Source organism: Mobula hypostoma, chromosome X1 (assembly GCF_963921235.1).
Source record: "Mobula hypostoma chromosome X1, sMobHyp1.1, whole genome shotgun sequence".
Taxonomy (NCBI): Eukaryota; Metazoa; Chordata; class Chondrichthyes; order Myliobatiformes; family Myliobatidae; genus Mobula; species Mobula hypostoma.
This window is the reverse complement of record NC_086128.1, coordinates 67,201,832-67,223,526: the sequence shown is the minus strand read 5'-3', so window position 1 is coordinate 67,223,526 and position 21,695 is coordinate 67,201,832.

Genomic DNA, 21,695 nt, shown 5'->3' with positions numbered 1-21,695 from the left:
GAACATCTACACTGTCGTAGCTAACCACGACACTACCACAGCGCCCAGCTGGGGTTTATCTCGGAACTCCAGCATCTGCAGTTCTTTGCTTTCGACAAAGAAAACCGGAAACCGGCTGTCCATCACACTTCAAGATCCCACAAACATGACTTTTTTTTTTCATTCCTCTCCACGCCCTGTGGCACATCGGGTGGCAAAGTTGCCGTTTCTTTAGCATTTTGTCTGCCTTTTTTTTAACGAGGCCGAGATGCCAGCTTGATGCTCAGCCCAGCACGGATGGAAGGCGTGCAGGGAGCCGGCTGGATTTTATCTCATCTCAAAGTCCGTTGCTGACGCCACTGGCTGGCCATAAACATGTTTAGCATGGTGGTTGATAACGCGGTGGGGGGGGGGGGATAATTTTAAGATTGTTGTTATCATTATCTCATAATTTTAATGAGATTCACCAATATGCTGCCTGGATTAGAGAGCAGGTCTCATGAGGAAAGGTTGAGCGAGCTCGGGCTTTCCTCTTTGGAGCGAAGGAGGGTGAGAGGAGACTTGATAGAGGTGTGCAAGATGATAAGAGGCACAGATAGAGTGGACCGTCAGAGACTTTTCCCCCAGGGCGGAAATAGAAACATAGAAAATAGGTGCAGGAGTAGGCCATTTCAGCCCTTCGAACCTGCACCGCCATTCAGTATGATCATCCAACTCAGAACCCTGTACCTGCCTTCTCTCCATACCCCCTGATCCCCGTAGCCACAAGGGCCATATCTAACTCCCTCTTAAATATAGCCAATGAACTGGCCTCAACTGTTTCCTGTGGCAGAGAATTCCACAGATTCACCACTCTCTGTGTGAAGAAGTTTTTCCTAATCTCGGTCCTAAAAGGCTTCCCCTCTATCCTCAAACTGTGACCCCTCGTTCTAGACTTCCCCAATATCGGGAACAATCTTCCTGCATCTAGCCTGTCCAATCCCTTTAGGATTTTATACGTTTCAATCAAATCCCCCCTCAATCTTCTAAATTCCAACGAGTACAAGCCCAATCCATCCAGTCTTTCTTCATATGAAAGTCCTGCCATCCCAGGAATCAATCTGGTAAACCTTCTTTGTACTCCCTCTATGGCAAGGATGTCTTTCCTCAGATTAGGGGACCAAAACTGCACACAATACTCCAGGTGTGGTCTCACCAAGGCCTTGTACAACTGCAGTAGTACCTCCCTGCTCCTGTACTTGAATCCTCTTGCTATGGCTAATACCTGGGGGCATGTCAGAGGTAAGTTTTTTTACATGGAGGGCCATGGGTGTGTGAAACGCTCTGGTGAGGGTGGTTTTAGAGGCAGATACATTCGGGACATGTAACAAACTCTAAGGTAGGCACGTGGATGATAGAAAAATGGAGGGTTATGTGGGAGGGAAGGGTTAAATTGATCTTGGAGTCAGTGAAAAGGTCAGTAAAACATTGTGGGCTGAAGGGCCTGTACTGTGCTGTAATGTCTGATGCTTTAACAATGAGATAGATGGATGATTAATTTGTTTTTTGGTGGGGGAGCGGTATTCTTACAATCTTCATTGTGTTCCCTCACGCAGCTTTGCCCAGCTGAATCCACAAAAACACACAGACACACACACACACACACACACACAGAGACACACACACACATACACACACACACACACACACACAGAGACACACACACACACATGCACACACACACACACACACACACAAACAGAGACACACACACAGACACAGACACACACACACAGGCACACACACACACACACACACACACATTACCAATCCTTGCTAACAATCCCATGTGAATCACTTTGAAATGTGGCCAGCAACAGCAGACAGGTCTCTCTGGACAATAAGCAGCCTCTGATGAACTGCAGGGGGGGCGCGGTTTCAAGAAGTTGCCTCCAAGAGGTTTCGCCTCTGCACTCCTCAACAAAAACACACCCTCGGCGTAACCTGGCCGTGTGGAGGAACAGAGGCATTTTTGGGGTCTGCGTCCACTGATCCGTCAGAGTTGCTGTGCAAATTGACAGGAAGAAGGAGTATGGTGTGCTGACCTTCATTAGTCAGAGGACTGAGTTCAAGAGCAGTGAGATAATGTATCAGCTCGATAAAACTCCGGTTAGACCACACTTGGGATATTGTGCTCAGTTCTGGCCGCCTCATTATGCGAAGGATGTGGAAGCTTCAGAGGAGGTCTACCAGGATGCTGCCCAGATTAGAGAGCCTGTCATATGAGGAGAGGCTGAGTGAGCTGGGGCTTTTCACTTTGGAGCAAAGGAGGAAGAGTGGTGACGAATAGTCATAGTCATACTTTATTGATCCCAGGGGAAATTGGTTTTCATTACAGTTGCACCATAAATAATTAAATAGTAATACAACCATAAATAGTTAAATAGTAATATGTAAATTATGCCAGGAAATAAGTCCAGGACCAGCATATTAGCTCAGGGTGTCTGACCCTCCAAGGGAGGAGTTGTAAAGTTTGATGGCCACAGGCAGGAATGACTTCCTATGACACTCTGTGTTGCATCTCGGTGGAATGAGTCTCTGGCTGAATGTACTCCTGTGCCCACCCAGTACATTATGTAGTGGATGGGAGACATTGTCCAAGATGGCATGCAACTTGGACAGCATCCTCTTTTCAGACACCACCATCAGGGAGTCCAGTTCCATCCCCACAACATCACTGGCCTTACGAATGAGTTTGTTGATTCTGTTGGTGTCTGCTACCCTCAGCCTGCTGCCCCAGCACACAACAGCAAAACCACAGACTCATAGAACATCCTCAGCATCGTCCGGCAGATGTTAAAGGACCCCAGTCTCCTCAGGAAATAGAGACGGCTCTGACCCTTCTTGTAGACAGCCTCAGTGTTCTTTGACCAGTCCAGTTTATTGTCAATTCGTATCCCCAGGTATTTGTAATCCTCCACCATATCCACACTGACCCCCTGGAAACAGTGTGGAAATAGGGGTTACCGGTACCTTAGCTCTCCTCAGGTCTACCATCAGCTCCTTAGTCTTCTTCACATCAAGCTGCAGATAATTCTGCTCACACCATGTGACCAAGTTTCCTACCGTAGCCCATAGGTCGGGTGAGACGACAACGAGAAGTCGCGGGTTAAGGGTGAAAGGTGAAACGTTTGAGTGGAACATGAGGGTTGGAGGGGGAAGCTTCTTCGCTCAGAGGGTTGGTGAGAGTGTGTGGAACAAGCTGCCGGCACTAGTGGTGGATGCGATTCCGATCTCAACATCTGAGAGGAGTTTGGATCGAGGTGCAGGTGGTGATGAGAAGCACAAATCGAGAGACTTTTTTCCCCAGGGTGGAAATGGCAAATACCAGGGGACATCATTTTAAAGTGTTTGGAGGAAAGTGAAGGAGGGGATGTCAGAGATAGGTTCTTCACGCACAGAGTGTGAGATGAGTGGACCACCCTGCCAGGGGTGGTGGTAGGAGCAGGTATATTAGGGACAGTCAAGAAGCTCTTAGATAGGCACATGGATGATCGAGAAATGGAGGAGGGAAGGGCTTGGAATAGGTCAAAAGGTTGGCACAACATCGTGGTCCACAAGTTCTGTAATGTTATATTTTGTGTTGGTAGAAAGTGAAAATCTATCAATTCCATCCTTCGATGTTCTCATTGACCAAGTCCCACAGAGCTCTTTGAATTCCAAAGATTCAGCATCCTCTGTGTAAATGAATACATATTCTCATCCCTGTTACTGCACTTTCTCAGGTAGTGGGACTAGATTGATACACAATACTCCAAACTTGCTCTCACCTGGAACACGCACAACACGCTGGAGGAACTCAGCAGGTCGGGCAGCATCCGTGGAAACGATCGGTCGACGTTTCGGGCTGGAACCCTTCGTCAGGACTGTAGGGGGAAGGGGCAGAGGCCCTGTAAAGAAGGTGGGGGGAGGGTGGGAAGGAGAAGGCTGGTAGGTTCCAGGTGAAAAACCAGTAAGGGGAAAGATAAAGGGGTGGGGGAGGGGAAGCAGGGAGGGGATAGGCAGGAAAGGTGAAGGAGGAATAGGGGAAAACACAATGGGTAGTAGAAGGAGGTGGAACCATGAGGGAGGTGATAGGCAGCTGGGGGAGGGGGTAGAGTGACATAGGGATAGGGGAAGGGAGGGGGAGGGAATTACCGGAAGTTGGAGAATTCTGTGTTCATACCAAGGGGCTGGAGACTACCTAGACGGTATATGAGGTGTTGCTCCTCCAACCTGAGTTTAGCCTCATCATGGCAGTAGAGGAGGCCATGTATAGACATATCCGAATGGGAGTGGGAAGCGGAGTTGAAGTGGGTGGCTTCCGGGAGATCCTGTCTGTTGTGGCGGACGGAGCGGAGTGCTCGACGAATCGGTCCCCCAATCTGCGTCGGGTCTCACCGATGTAGAGGAGGCCGCACCAGGAGCACCGGATGCAATAGATGACCCCAACAGACTCACAAGTGAAGTGTTGCCTCACCTGGAAGGACTGTTTGGGGCCCTGAATGGTGGCAAGAGAGGAGGTGTAGGGACAGGTGTAGCATTTAGCTTACAGGGATAAGTGCCGGGTGGGAGATCCGTGGGGAGGGACCGATCCCTGCGGAAAGCAAATCCGCAGGGATCGTTTCCACGGATGCTGCACGACCTGCTGAGTTCCTCCAGCGTGTAGTGAGTGTTGCTTTGACCCCAGCACCTGCAGAGTATTTTGTGTTTACTTCTCTCAGCTGGACCCTGTATAACTTTCTCAGGTGGTGAGACTAGCTTCACACACAGAGCTCCAGGCCTGCTCTCACCTGGACCCCGTACAACTGCGATAAAATGTGTTTAGTCTTGGACTCACATCCTCTTGCAGCCAAGACCACCCAGTGCCCACTTCAAGATGTATCTCCTGATGAAATGGCCACTGAGTGTACGTCCGTGGTCTTCTGCTGATTATTTGGTGTTTTAATTACCGATGGGAGAAGTGGTAAGGGCGGATTACCGGTGCTTCAAAAACAGTCGATCCGGGCAGATGGGGCTTGTCAGCTCACCCAGGAGAAGGAAAACTCTTTGAGCTCAAACCTCCACAGCCCTGTGGCACAGGGAAGGCTTCCCGAGGGGAAAAATCCGGAGCTGGAGTCCCTAGGACAATCCTTTGCTGACTGGCGACTCCTGGTGCCAAACTGTGTCGGTCTCCGCCGTTCCTTTCGGTCCATCGGCTGTGTGGAGAGGGAGCGCCTGCTACACGGGCAACAGCTCACTCTCCGTTTTTTAAAATTGATTTTTATTAAACACAGACAAAAACAAAAAGCAGTGAACATATGCTGACAAAGACAGGGAATCACACCTAAGCAGCAACAAATATACAACTATTAACTTTAAATATACAAACGAAAAAGAAAATCCACTCTAAATACTGCTGTACATAGAACATAAAACAGTACAGCACAGTACAGGCCCTTCGGCCCACAATGTTGTGCCGACCCTCAAACCCTGCCTCCCATATAAGCCCCCACCTTAAATTCCTCCATATACCTGTCTAGTAGTCTCTTAAACTTCACTAGTGTATCTGCCTCCACCACTGACTCAGGCAGTGCATTCCACGCACCAACCACTCTCTGAGTAAAAAACCTTCCCCTAATATCCCCCTTGAACTTACCACCCCTTACCTTAAAGCCATGTCCTCTTGTATTGAGCAGTGGTGCCCTGGGGAAGAGGCGCTGGCTGTCCACTCTATCTATTCCTCTTAATAACTTGTACACCTCTATCATGTCTCCTCTCATCCTCCTCCTCTCCAAAGAATAAAGCCCTTAATCTCTGATCATAATGCATACTCTCTAAACCAGGCAGCATCCTGGTAAATCTCCTCTGTACCCTTTCCAATGCTTCCACATCCTTCCTATAGTGAGGCGACCAGAACTGGACACAGTACTCCGAGTGTGGCCTAACCAGAGTTTTATAAAGCTGCATCATTACATGGCGACTCTTAAACTCTATCCCTCGACTTATGAAAGCTAACACTCCATAAGCTTTCTTAACTACCCTATCCACCTGTGAGGCAACTGTATCTAAAGGGAGTCAAAAAACAAAATATTTACAGAAATAACCTGAAACGTTGACAAATTTGTACAGTGTTTACAGCTTATGGGAAGGTTTCAGAGTATTAATGTATAGTTTGAAGTTTAACGTAAAAATAATATAAATGAAGGTTTCTTATTGCTGTATTTGCATTTATGGATATAAGGAGGGAATGTCGACTCGGACCATGAGAGGCCTGCGTCGGGCATTTTCATGCCTTACAAGGCGCAAATTGGGAAGTCTGTGTGGGGTACCACTCCTTGCACAGACTAGAGCAATGTGTGGTTAAGTGCCTTGCTCAAGGACACAAACACGCTGCCACAGCTGAGGCTCGAACCAGCGACCTTCAGATCACTAGACGAAGGCCTTAACCACTTGGCCATGTACCCAACACAATGGATATAAAATTTACTGTAAATTAACAAAAGATTTATGATTAAGAAATGATCCCTATGAAATTTGGTATTATTAGTAAACCCAAATAAAACATTTTCAAAACAAAAAGTAAAATCCACATTAATATATTGATGCAAACATGAGGAAATCTGCAGATGCTGGAATTTCAAGCAACACACATAAAAGTTGCTGGTGAACACAGCAGGCCAGGGAGCATCTCTAGGAAGAGGTACAGTCGAAGTTTCAGGCCGAGACCCTTCACCAGCAACTTTTATGTGTGTTGCTTAACATATTGATCTATTAGTTGACAAACATCGAACCAGTAAGCTTTAACATATTCACAATCCCAAAACAGATGAAATAAATCCTCTGGATATAAACCACAAAAAGAACAGTTAGTTTCAATATCAGAATTAAACCTTGTCAAATAAACATTGGTCGGATGATAGAAACCATAGAAACTACAGCACAGAAACAGGCCTTTTGGCCCTTCTTGGCTGTGCTGAACCATTTTCTGCCTAGTCCCACTGACCTGCACACGGACCATATCCCTCCATAAACCTCCCATCCATGTATCTGTCCAATTTATTCTTAAATGTTAATAAAGAACCCGCATTTACCACCTCGTCTGGCAGCTCATTCCACACTCCCACCACTCTCTATGTGAAGAAGCCCCCCTTAATGTTCCCTTTAAACTTTTCCCCCCTCACCCTTAACCCATGTCCTCTGGTTTTTTTCTCCCGTTGCCTCTGTGGAAAAAGCCTGCTTGCATTCACTCTATCTATACCCATCATAATTTTATATACCTCTATCAAATCTCCCCTCATTCTTCTATGCTCTAAAGAATAAAGTCCTAACCTATTCAACCTTTCTCTGTAACTGAGTTTCTCAAGTCCTGGCAACATCCTTGTAAACCTTCTCTGCACTCTTTCAACCTTATTTATATCCTTCCTGTAATTTGGCGACCAAAACTGAACACAATACTCCAGATTCAGCCTCACCAATGCCTTATACAACCTCATCATAACATTCCAGCTCTTATACGCAATACTTTGATTAATAAAGGCCAATGTACCAAAAGCTCTCTTTACGACCCTATCTACCTGTGACGCCACTTTTAGGGAATTTTGTATCTGTATTCCCAGATCCCTCTGTTCTACTGCACTCCTCAGTGCCTTACCATTAACCCTGTATGTTCTACGTTGGTTTGTCCTTCCAACGTGCAATACCTCACACTTGTCAGTATTAAACTCCATCTGCCATTTTTCAGCCCATTTTTCCAGCTGATCCAAGTCCCTCTGCAGTCTCTGAAAACCTTCCTCACTGTCTACTACACCTCCAATCTTTGTATCATCATCAAATTTGCTGATCCAATTTACCACATTATCATCCAGATCATTGATATAGATGACAAATAACAATGGACCCAGCACTGATCCCTGTGGCACACCACTAGTCACAGGCCTCCAGTCTGAGAAGCAATTCTCTACCACCACTCTCTGGCTTCTTCCATTGAGCCAATGTCTAATCCAATTTACCACCTCTCCGTGTATACCTAGTGACTGAATTTTCCTAACTAACCTCCCATGCGGGACCTTGTCAAAGGCCTTACTGAAGTCCATGTAGACAATATCCACTGCCTTCCCTTCATCCACTTTCCTGGTAACCTCCTCGAAAAACTCCAACAGATTGGTCAAACATGACCTACCACGCACAAAGCCATGTTGACTCTCCCTGATAAGTCCCTGTCTATCCAAATGCTTGTAGATTCTGTCTCTTAGTACTCCCTCCAATAACTTACCTACTACTGATGTTAAACTCACCGGCCTATAATTTCCCGGATTACTTTTCGATCCTTTTTTAAACAACGGAACAACATGAGCCACTCTCCAATCCTCCGGCACTTCACCCATAGACAGCGACATTTTAAATATTTCTGCCAGGGCCCCCGCAATTTCAACACTAGTCTCCTTCAAGGTCCGAGGGAACACTCTGCCAGGTCCCGGGGATTTATCCACTTTAATTTTCCTCAAGACAGCAAGCACCTCCTCCTTTTCAATCTGTACAGTTTCCATGATCTCACTACTTGATTCCCTCAATTCCAAAGACTTCATTCCAGTTTCCTTAGTAAATACAGACGCAAAAAACCTATTTAAGATCTCCTCCATTTCCTTTGGTTCTATGTATAATTTTTAAAGAAATTTCTTTAATTTTATTCCTCAGTAAAAATTTGTTAAATAAGCCCCAAGTAATCCTCCACCTCAGATTCCCCCAGTGACTATTCCAAAAACTAGCAGCCGCAGGAATAGAAGTAATGTCTTTTTGAAACAAACTTCTAATACTCTTATTATTTGCTCTCGGTATCGTACTGCCCCGGTTCGCGGGGGATGCAGCGTCATGATCGATCCCGACCAGTAGGGGGCCTCACCCTACCGTAATTTACAATACATTTTATATTCTGCAGCCGAGAATTAACCCACGACCACCATACCTCAGCATTTTGGCTCAAAACATGTCACGACTTCTATCGGCGATAATTAACCCGACTCTGACTCTGGGGGAATTGTACTGACCATCACCCAAACACAAACACACACCGGAAAGTTGAAGTGAACAGCAGTTGGTTGAAGTATTAGATATAATTGTAAGGGGAGAGTGCGCGGAAGGGAACGGTCCCACCCTCCCCCCGACCCCCACCCCGAACTCTATAAATATCAAAGAAGGTCAAAGTCTGAGTCGAGCGGAGAGGAGGATTAACTGGCAGTAAGGGAATGACTCATTCTGATTCTCTCTGCCCTTTTCTCCTTTCCGAGACGCAGCCGAAAAGGTCAGGATGTTTTCGATGATTCCCGCTGTTTAATCGGGGCGTCGGGGGGGGGGGGGGGGTCACTTGGGAGCGCAGAGCAAAGTTCGGATGCCGAGGTAGCCCATGCAGCGATCTTGCTTCGGTCTGACTTGATACGCACCTTTCCCTCTGGAGGATGGCAGCAGATGGGAGCCGGTGGGGATGGGTTAACTTGTGTCTGTTTTAATGCAGGAATTGTCAGGAACAAGGGTAACTTCACTCACCCCAAATCTGAACGGGTTCCACAAACTACAGACTGGCCCCAATAACTCCACTACCCCCAATAACTTCACTGCCCCAATGCTGCACTGATTCCACAAACTACAGACTCAGCCCAAAATCTTCACTCAGCCCAAATTCTTCACTCAGCCCGATGACTTAATTCCTCCAACTCTGAACTGATTCCACAACCAAGGGATTAACTTTCAAGAACTTTTCAGCTCCCATTCTTGATAGTTTTCACTTGCTTTTTTGCTTAGTTTGCTTATCTGTCTATCCGTCTGTCCGTCCGTCTGTCTGTCTGTCTGTCCGTCTATCTGTCTGCCAGTACGTGGGACTGCGATGTTGTGGCCATGATGGAGACTTGGCCGTCAGAGGGGCAGGAATCGCCGCTGGATGTTCCAGGGTTTAGATGTTTCAAAAGGGACAGTCGGGGAAGTTAAAGAGGTGTGTGTGTGGCGGGGGGGGGGGGGGGTGATGTTGTTAATCAGGGATAGTATTGCAGCTGCAGAAAAGAAGGACGTTGTGGAGAGATTGTCTACTGAATCAGTGTAGTCAGGATACTGTGCTCTAATGTTCTATGTTCTGTGTTCTATATTCTTTCTATGTTCTATATTATGTGTTGTATGGTCTATATTATGTGTTCTATGTTCTATAGTCTGTATTGTCTTCTCCATGGATTGTCACCTTGTCGCTGTGGAGAGGCTTGTGTGGTCCTGTGATCCTGACAGCAATGCCGTCTGGAGCTATGCTCCTGGTAGGGTCACCCATGGCGGTAAGGTCGAGGGTGAGGTCCCTGACAAAGAACAATTCAACCAAGACCTCAACGGTGGAACAGGCGGACGAAGTCACTTCGAACTCAACGGCTGTGAAGGCGGATGAAGGGTGCAACAAATCCATCAGCTCCAATCGTCGTGGTTTCCACGCCGTTGGAATCAGTTGGTTGATTTGTGAAGTATCGTGTGCTTCTTGGAGTGCAACATCAAGTACACGTTAAACAAATACACGCACAGGCATCTTCGCTCTGTACAGAACGAAGACCATCATCCTCGACCTCGAGGGATAGCCACGACGACAGAGTCTGTATTCTATGTTCTAAGTTCTATGACAAGAGGCAAATTTAATATCTCTTCCAGCTCCAACGAAGACCCTGAGATGGGAGTAGTTTGTGCCTCACCCTGGCTCAGCGCCCAGACCTAGCACCAGCATATCGGCCCTGTGTCAAAGTTCAAAGTAAATTTATCATCGAATTACGTATACACCCCTGAGTTTCGTTGTCTTGTGGGCATTCACAGCAGATACAAAGTACAATAGAACAAATGAAAAAAAATTTCTGTACACTAACAAAGACTGTCAAAAATATGCGAAAGAAGACAAACTATACGAATGCAAAGAAATAGATGGATGGATCGATACGGTGCCAATAAAAGGTATTCGCATCCCCTTGGAAGTTTCATGTTTCATTGTTTTACAACATTGAATCACAGTGGATTTAATTTGGCTTTCTTGACACTGATCAACAGAAAAAGGCCTTTCATGTCAAAGTGAAAGTGGATCTCTGTAAGATGATCTAAATTAAGTACAAATATAAAACACAAAATAATTGATTGCATAAATATTCACACTCTTCAAGTCAGTATTTAGTAGATACACCTTTGGCAGCAATTACAGCCTTGAGTCTGTGTGGATAGGTCTCTATCAGCTTTGCACATCAGGACACTACAATTTTTTTCCATTCTTCTTTACAAAACTGCTCAAACTCTGTAAGATTGCATGGGGATCATGAGTGAACAGCCCTTTTCAAGTCCAGCCACAAATTCTCAATTGGATTGAGGTCTGGACTCTGACTTGGCCTCTCCAGGACATTAACTTTGTTGTTTTTAAGCCATTCCTGTACAGGTTTGGCTTTATACTTGGGGTCATTGTCTTACTGGAAAACAAATCTTCACTCAAGTCGCAGTTCTTTTGCAGACTGCATCAGGTTTTCCTCCAGGATTTCCCTGTGTTTTGCTGCATTCATTTTACCCTCTACCTTCACAATCCTTCCAGGGCCTGCTGCAGTGAAGCGTCCCCACAGCATGATGCAGGCACCACCGTGATTCACGGTAGGGATGGTGTGTTTTTGATGATGTGCAAAGTTTGGGTTACACCAAATATAGTGTTTAGTCTGATGGCCTAAAAGCTCAATTTTGGTTTCATCAGACCATAGAACTTTCTTCCAACTGACTTCAGAGTCTCCCACATGCTTTCTGGCAAACTAGCTGAGATTTCATTGAAACATAGAAAACCCACAGCACAATACAGGCCCTTTGGCCCACAAAGCTGAGCTGAACATGTCCTTACCTTAGAAATTACCTAGGCTTACCCATAGTTCTCTATTTTTCTGAGCTCCATGTACCTGTCCAGGAATCTCTTAAAAGACCCTATCGTATCCACCTCCACCACCATCGCTGGCAGCCCATTCCACACACTCACCACTCTCTGTGTAAAAAAACTTACCCCTGACATCTCCTCTGTACCTACTTCCAAGCATCTTAAAACTGTGCCCTCTCGTGCTAGCCATTTCAGCCCTGGGAAAAAGCCTCTGACTATCCACACGATCAATGTCTCTCATCACCTTGTACATCTCTATCAGGTCACCTCTCATCCTCTGTCACTCCAAGGAGAAAAGACCGAGTTCACTCAACCTATTCTCATAAGGCACGCTCCCCAATCCAGGCAACATCCTTGTAAATCTCCTCCGCACCCTTTCTATGGTTTCCACGTCCTTCCTGTAGTGAGGTGACCAGAATTGAGCACAGTACTCCAAGTGGGGTCTGACCAGGGTCCTATATAGCTGCAACATTACCTCACGCTCTTAAACTCAATCCCACGATTGATGAAGGCCAATGCACCATATCTCTTCTTAACCACAGAGTCAACCTGTGCAGCAGCTTTGAGTGTCCTATGGACTTGGACCCCAACATCTCTCTGATCCTCCACACTGTCAAGTGTCTTACCATTAATTCTATCTCCTGCCATCATATTTGACCTTCCAAAATGAACCACTTCACACTTATCTGGGTGAACTCCATCTGCCACTTCTCAGCCCAGTTTTGCATCCTATTAATGTCCCGTTGTAACCTCTGACAGCCCTCCACACTATCCACAACACCCCCAACCTTTGTGTCATCAGCAAAGTTACTAACCCATCCGTCCATCTCCTCATCCAAGTCACTTATAAAAAGGGGTCCCAGAACAGATCCCTGAAGCACACCACTGGTCACCGGCCTCCATGCAAAATATGACCCATCTACAACCACTCTTTGCCTTCTGTGAGCAAGTCAGTTCTGGATCCACAAAGCAATGTCCCCTTGGATCCCATGCCTCCTTACTTTCTCAATATACTTTGCATGAGGCACCTTATCAAATGCCTTGCTGAAATCCATATACCTACATCAACTGCTCTATCAATGTGTTTAGTCACATCCTCAAAAAATTCAATCAGGCTCTAAAGGCACATCCTGACTTTGACAAAGCCATACTGACTATTCCTAATCATATTATGCCTCTACAAATGTTCATAAACCCTGCCTCTCAAGATCTTCTCCATCAACTTACCAACCACTGAAGTAAGACTCACTGGTCTATAACTTCCTGGGCTATCTCTACTCCTTTTCTTGAATAAGGGAATAACATCCGCATCCCTCCAATCCTCCGGAACCTCTCCCGTCCCCATTGATGATGCAAAGATCATCACCAGATGCTCAGCAATCTCCTCCCACACCTCCCACAGTAGCCTGGGGTACATATCGTCCAGTTTTATCCAACTTGATGCTTTCCAAAAGCTTCAGTACATCCTCTTCCTTAATATCTACATGCACAAGATTTTCAGTTCACTGCAAGTCATCCCTACAATCACCAATATCCTTTTCCATGGTGAATACTGAAGCAAAGTACTCATTAAGTACTTCTGCTATCTCCTCCAGTTCCATACACACTTTTCCACTGTCACACTTGGTTGGTCCTATTCTCTTACGTCTTATCCTCTTGCTCTTCACATACTTGTAGAATGCCTTGGGGTTTTCCTTACTCCTGTTCACCAAGGCCTTTTCATGGCCCCTTTTGGTTCTCCTAATTTTTTTTCTTAAGCTGCTTCCTGCTAGCCTTTTAATCTTCTAGATCTCTATCATTACCTAGTTTTTGAACCTTTTGTAAGCTCTTTTCTTCTTGACTAGATTTACAACAGCCTTTGTACACCACGGTTCCTGTACCCTACCATCCTTTCCCTGTCCCATTGGAATGTACCTATGCAGAACGCCCTGCAAATATCCCCTGAGCATTTGCCACATTTCTGCCGTACATTTCCCTGAGAACATCAGTTCCCAATTTATGCTTCCAAGTTCCTGCCTGATAGCCTCATATTTCCCCTTACTCCAATTAAACGCTTTCCTGGCTTGTCTGTTCCTATCCCTCTCCAATGTTATGGCGCGACAGCAGTGCATGCGGCCACTTCGGTGATGATGTCTGTTATCTGTCAAGTAGGGGACCGTGCACAATCCTGATTTGATGGAGATGGACGTGAGAGTACGGAGGAGCATCTGGAAAACTTCTGAAATGCCCGCTTCGCTGCCGCTGCTACTGTGTGGTAACCGGAATCTCCGGAGCTGAAGGCCCCGAAATCCTCGGCTTTGCGTGTTTCAGCGGCCGGGGAGAGGTCGGAGGCGCTCGGCAGAGGATGGCGATTGGGAGGCTGTATCGGAGGGGCTGGTCGGAGGCTCGAAATTTTCGGACGGATGGGCTCAGTGTTGGCTGTGGTCGGCTGCTTCCAAGGTATCGGCAAGTTGACGGTGCCTGGAGGATTATGGCAGGGAGTTTCTCCCTCTGGCTGCCTGCTACCGGGGACTCGGGAGTTGATCAACTTGGGACTTTGAGACTTTTTTTACTGTGCCCATGGTTTGTTCTTCATCAAATTATGGTATTGCTTTGCACTGCTGTAACTATATGTTATAATTATGTGGTTCTGTCAGTGTTAGTCTTTGGTTTGTCCTGTTTTCTGTGATATCACTCCGGAGGAACATTGTATCTTTTCTTAATGCATGTATGCATTTCTAAATGACAATAAAAGAGGACTGAGTGTTCTCATAATCTAAAGGAGCAGGCCGTGCTTCATAGTAGAGATGTCTCATCACTAGTACAGCAAGCTGTTTGCTATTGAGTGCACTGCCTCCCTGCGCTACACACTTCAAGTGCATTTTGATTTATATTTTATTAAATCATTTGTGGTAATATTTAATTTTAAGTGCTGTGTGTGATATATGTATCATGGGTACACCATTGTCTGGAGGAAGGTTGTTTTGTTTGGTTGTATATATGTACAGTCAGATGACAATTGGCTCCTTGATATTGTCATAGCTGAGGGGGGAAGAGATGGCAGTGGTAATGGGGATAACCTCCCTCTACCTATTAATCACTCCCAATGACGTGCGTCACAAACAGCCTCTGACAACCAAGTCCAGCTCCTGGCCTTCACCTGTGGCTTAGCTGTTAAGCCTGGTGGAAGTGTTTCTACTGTCAGGAGAAGGGGCAAAGGCGGTTTACTTGTGGCATAAGAGATAAGAGCAGAATTAGCCCATCTGGCCCACCGAGTCTGCGCGGTCACTCAATCTCCTCCTCAACCCCAGTCCTCGGCCTTCTCCCCGTAACCTCTGATACCGTGTCCAATCAAGAACCTACCAATCTCTGCTTTAAATACACCCAATGACCTGGCCTCCACAGCTGCCTGTGGCAACAAATTCCACAAATTCACCACCCTTTGGCTAAAGAAATTTCTCCGCATCTCTGTTTTGAAAGAGCGCCCTTCTATCCTCTTGTCCTAGACTCTCCCACCATGGGAAACATCTTTTCCACATCTACCCTGTCTAGGCCTTTCAACGTTCGAAAGGTTTCAATGAGATCCCCCCTCATCCTTCTGAATTCCAGTGAGTACAGACCCTGAGCCATCAAACATTCCTTGTATGATAACTCTTCATTCCCGGAATCGTCCTTGTGAGCCTCCTCTGGACCCTCTCCAATGCCAGCACATCTTTTCTAAGATGAGGGGCCCAAAACTGTTCGCAGTACTCAAGGTGAGGCCTCGCCAGTGCCTTATAAAGCCTCAGCATCACATCCCTGCTCTGGTTTCTAGACCTCTTGAAATGAATGCTAACATGGCGTTTGCCTTCCTCACCACCGACTCGACCTGCAAATTAACCTTCAGGGTGTTCTGCACAAGGACTCCCAAGTCCCTCTGCATCTTAAAATCAGGCAGGTAGGGTCGTCAGCCGTGACTGACAGCTCATCTAGGAGAAGGAAAGCTCTGATCTCAAGCCTCCACTGCCTTGCGTCTAGACCCACTCATGGGGACGGCTTCGGGAGTGAACCCCAAGAGAAAAATCCGGAGCTGGAGGGCCTCTGACCGGCAACTCTGGTGCCAAACACGTGGAGGGGGAAGCCTGCTACACGGGGCAACAGCTTGCTTTCCATGTCGTACTGCCCAGGCTTGCTTATATATAGACAGCTAGGACACAACATTCATTTCCGACCCCAAGCAACAGAGGCCCACCCGAGATGACAATAAACTCGGGCTTGTATGAGGAGCCGGCCGGACTCTCATGTTCTCTCGACCGTGACCCAGCTGGGCGTTTAAAGCTTAACATCTCCCGTCCACCCAGAGCAAACATCCAGAGAATTGATTTGAAAGCACTTGAGCAAGATTGCCGATCTTGTTTATTGACTGACTCTCAACGTGAGATCGCTTTCCCCGCTCAAGCAAGGTGTTTACTTTGGTTCCTGCCTCCGTATCTCTGCAAACGCTGGGTGATTATTTTAAGCAAGCGAGTCTGCCGGCTGGTCTCCGTCACTCTAATCGGAAAAGGTCAGAATCAACCTCGGCCATCAATGGTGTTAAACCGCGGTATTGATTACTGATCGCTCGGTGTGGGACTTTTCCCCGCAGGCGTACTCCGCGTTCTGCCCGTCGGATAACACGGGTGTGGTCCACGGCTCTACACGACTACGGCACCTTCCCAAACTTCATGAAACTTTTCAAACTCAGAATCGGGTTCAATATCAGTGGTATATGTCGTGAAATTTAGTATTTTGTGGCAGAAGTACATTGCAATACAGAATAAAACACATAAACTACAGTAAGAATATATATTTATACATTAAAGTAATTAAACATTGCAAAAGAGAGAAAAAATAAATCAAAGCACAGTGATATACACGGAAAATGCCAGAGGAACTCAGCAGGTCAGGCAGCATCTTTGGGACGGAATAAAGAACACTTCCGCAAACTTTTCAGAATGAGATTCAATGTCTCTGGCATATGTCCTTAAGACCATAAGACAGAGGAGCAGAATTAGGCCATCCGGCCCATCGAGTCTGTTCTGCCGTTCAAGTCAAGTTTATTGTCATTTCGACCATAAGCTGCTGGTACAGTACACAGTAAAAACGAAACAACGTTCCTCCAGGTCCCTGGTGCTACTTGAAACAACACAAAACTACACTAGACTATGTGAGACAGCACAAGGCTACACTAGACTACGTAAAACGAACATAAAAAACTCTTTCAACACACATAAAAGTTGCTGGTGAACGCAGCAGGCCAGGCAGCATCTCTAGGAAGAGGTGCAGTCGACGTTTCAGCCTGAAACGTCGACTGCACTTCTTCCTAGAGATGCTGCCTGGCCTGCTGCGTTCACCAGCAACTTTTATGTGTGTTGCTTGAATTTGCAGCATCTGCAGGATTCCTGTTGTTTGCATAAAAAACTCCTTTTTTTAAATCTCCTCCTCAACCCCAGTTCCCCGGCCTTCTCCCCGTGACCTCTGATGTCGTGTCCAATCAAGAACCTATCAATCTCTGCCTTAAATACACCCAACGACCTGGCCTCCACAGCTGCCTGTGGCAACAATTTCCACAAATTCACCACCCTCTGGCTAAAGAAATTTCTCCGCATCTCTGTTTTGAATGGATGCCCCTCTATCCTGAGGCTGTGCCCTCTTGTCCTAGACTCCCCCACCATGGGAAACATCCTTTCCACATCTACTCTGTCTAGGTCTTTCAACATTTCAAAGGTTTCAATGAGTTTCTCCCTCATCCTTATGAATTCCAGCGAGTACAGACCCAAAGCCATCGAACTTTCCTCATATGACAACCCTTTCATTCCTGGAATCATCCTTGTGAACCTCCTCTGGACCCTCTCCAACGCCAGCACATCTTTGGTGGCAAAAATAGGAAAACAGATTATTATCTGAATGGTGGCCGATTAGGAAAAGGGGAGGTGCAACGAGACCTGGGTGTCATTATACACCAGTCATTGAAAGTGGGCATGCAGGTACAGCAGGCGGTGAAAAAGGCGAACGGTATGCTGGCATTTATAGCGAGAGGATTCGAGTACAGGAGCAGGGAGGTACTACTGCAGTTGTACAAGGCCTTGGTGAGACCACACCTGGAGTATTGTGTGCAGTTTGGTCCCCTAATCTGAGGAAAGACATTCTTGCCATAGAGGGAGTACAAAGAAGGTTCACCAGATTGATTCCTGGGATGGCAGAACTTTCATATGATGAAAGACTGGATCGACTAGGCTTATACTCTCTGGAATTTAGAAGATTGAGGGGGAATCTGATTGAAACGTATAAGATCCTAAAGGGATTGGACAGGCTAGATGCAGGAAGATTGTTCCCGATGTTGGGGAAGTCCAGAACGAGGGGTCACAGTTTGAGGATAGAGGGGAAGCCTTTTAGGACCGAGATTAGGAAAAACTTCTTCACACAGAGAGTGGTGAATCTGTGGAATTCTCTGCCACAGGAAACTGTTGAGGCCAGTTCATTGGCTATGTTTAAGAGGGAGTTAGATATGGCCCTTGTGGCTACAGGGGTTAGGGGGTATGGAGGGAAGGCTGGGATTGGGTTCTGAGTTGGATGATCAGCCATGATCATAATAAATGGCGGTGCAGGCTCGAAGGGCCGAATGGCCTACTCCTGAACCTATTTTCTATGTTTCTATGTTTCTATGTTTTCTAAGATGAGGGGCCTAAAACTGTCACAATACTCAAGGTGAGGCCTCACCAGTGCCTTATAAAACCTCAGCATCACATCCCTGCTCTTGTATTCTAGACCTCTCGAAATGTCATGGAATGTGGTGTTTTGCAGGTCATGGGTTAAGTGTGAAAGGTGAAGAAAGGTTTAAGGGGAACATGAGAAACCATGGAAACTGCAGAACAGAAACAGGCCTTTTGGCCCTTCTTGGCTGTGCCGAACCATTTTCTGCCTAGTCCCACTGACCTGCACACGGACCATATCCCTCCATACACCTCCCATCCATGTATCTGTCCAATTTATTTTTAAATGTTAAAAAAGAACCCGCATTTACCACCTCGTCTGGCAGCTCATTCTATACTCCCACCACTCTCTGTGTGAAGAAGCCCCCTCTAATGTTCCCTTTAAACTTTTCCCCCCTCACCCTTAACCCATGTCCTCTGTTTTTTTTCTCCCCTTGCCTCAGTGGAAAAAGCCTGCTATCTATACCCATCATAATTTTATATACCGCTATCAAATCTCCCCTCATTCTTCTACGCTTCAGGGAATAAATCTCCCCTCATTCTTCTACGCTCCTATTCAACCTTTCTCTGTAACTGCGTTTCTCAAGTCCCGGCAACATCCTTGTAAACCTTCTCTGCACTCTTTCAACCTTGTTTATATCCTTCCTGTAATTTGGTGACCAAAACTGAACACAATACTCCTGATTCAGCCTCACCAATGTCTTATACAACCTCATCGTAACATTCCAACTCTTATAGGGGAAATTTCTTCACTGAGCGTGTGGAAGGAGCTCCCAGCACACAAGTGGTGCACGCGAGCTCGATTTCAAGGTTGAAGAGAAGTTTGGAAAGGTGCATGGATGGGAAGGGTGTGGAGGGCTGTGGTCCGGGTGAGGGCCGATGGGACTTGGGGGAAAAACAAGCCAGCATGGCCTAGATGGGCTGAAGGGCCTGTTTCTGTGTTGTAATGTTCTACGACTCTACGCTGGCAACAGAAGTTCCAAAGACCTCGTCCCCCGGGACAGGAAGCATCTTCGTCCAGAAGACGCACAAAGTCACCTGATGAAAGTGGAAGCCACAGAGCTGATAGATCTTCAATCAGACCTGGACTGAAGAATCTGACGGGCTGCTGTTGGCGGCCTGTGCCCCGGTGGGAGTGATGGGCTTCAGAAGAAGAAGAATATGCAACCCTGAGGTTCATTTCAAGGTTCAAAAGACATTTATTACCAGAGAACGTATAAATCATGCAACCTTGAGATCCACTTGATCACAGGCAGCCACAAAGCAAGAGGCCTGAAAGAACCCAGCTTGAAGGAGAAACATAAGATATAAAATAAACAATAAAAGACCAACACTCAATACGCAAGAAAAAGAAGAAAAAAACAAAAATTATGCAACTAATTGAAGTGAACAACAACGTGCCGAACCAAATTGAGTCCTCAGATCTGAATCCAGGAGCAGCCCAGAGTAGGCCCGAAGCAGCCCAGAGTAGGCCTGAAGCAGCCCAGAGTAGGCCCGAAGCAGCCTAGAGTAGGCCCCAAGCTTATCATTTCATCATATTAGCGGACATTTTCATGTGGGCATTCACAAAGAAACACTATAGAATCAGTGGGAAACTGCAGGCAACAAGACGGGAAAAGACAGGGTGGAAAAGACAAGGAATTGTGCAAATACAAAAAAGCACAGAGGAACATCTGGAGAAACTTCTTAAATGCCTGCTTTGCTGCCATTGCTACTGTGCGATCGGGAATCTCCGGAGGGGAAGGCCCCAAATCCTCGGCTTTGCCTATGGTCTGTTGCCGGGGTCGGGGTCGAAACGTTCAGCAGAGATGGTGCTCAGTGCTCGGTGTCAGAGGCTCGAAGTTTTCGGACGGACTCAAGAGTCGGCTGTGGTCGGGTGCTTCCAGGGTGCTGCATCGGCAAGTTTGCGGCGCTGGAAGCTCACGGCAGGGAGAGTTTCTCTTCCTTCGCCGTCTGCGTGAGATGATGGGACTTTCGAGAGACTTTGAGACTTCTTACCGTGCCCATGGTCTGTTCTTCATCAAATTATGGTATTGTTTCGCGCTGTTGTAACTATATGTTATAATTATGTGGTTTTTGTCAGTTTTTTTAGTCTTGATTTGTCTCATGTTTCTGTGATATCATACTGGAGGAACATTGTATCATTTCTTAATGCATGCATTACTAACTGACAATAAAAGAGGACTGAGTGTCCTCATAATCTAATCTAAGTATTAAAGATGGGGAAATTGAAATGTAGACACCCTGAAAGTGAGGGTGCAGGTTGTGGAATCAGTTCAGAGTTGGGACGAGTGACGTTCTCCTCTCTGGTTCAGGATCCTGGTGGATGAGGGGGTAACAACATCGACATGGAAAGGTGACCGGAATAACGGGAAGACAGACTGTGACCCAGTAGGGGTGTGATGGTTAAAGGTGAAGATGCAATCTGTTAAAAGCCACCAGAGGTACAATTATTTACTTAACACCACTCAATGTTTATTTCTTCCTGCTGATAGAGAAATTCAATACGGGGAATGTCAATAACCCACGCACTTCCTCTTCAGCGGCTCCTCTTGTTTGTGGGGCTGCTGATTACCATCCACGACGCTGTGGATTTGAGCTCACGCTTGACTGCACACATCAATAAGAATATTCCTCTATCAATATCACTTCAATTACCTGATCGATGTGGAATATATCCTGTCCTAGCCCACAGGAGGAGTAGATTAGTTAAAGAGTGTGAATCTGATGATTAATGGTGTTCAGAGAGATACGGGACCCACTGACAACACGGAACATTAACAATTAGCAAAAGTGTAACAAGGAGAACAACTGCAATGTTCCCCGCAACTGAGCAATGACGCAGGAGAGAATTATCAGGGACCCCCACCACCCAGGGCATGCTCTCTTCTCACTGCTGCCATCAGGAAGGAGGTACAGGAGCCTCAGGTCCCACACCACCAGGTTCAGGAACAGTTATTACCCCCTCAACCATCAGGAAGGAGGTACAGGAGCCTCAGGACCTAGACCACCAGGTTCAGGAACAGTTATTACCCCACAACCATCAGGAAGGAGGTACAGGAGCTTCAGGACCCACACCACCAGGTTCAGGAACAGTT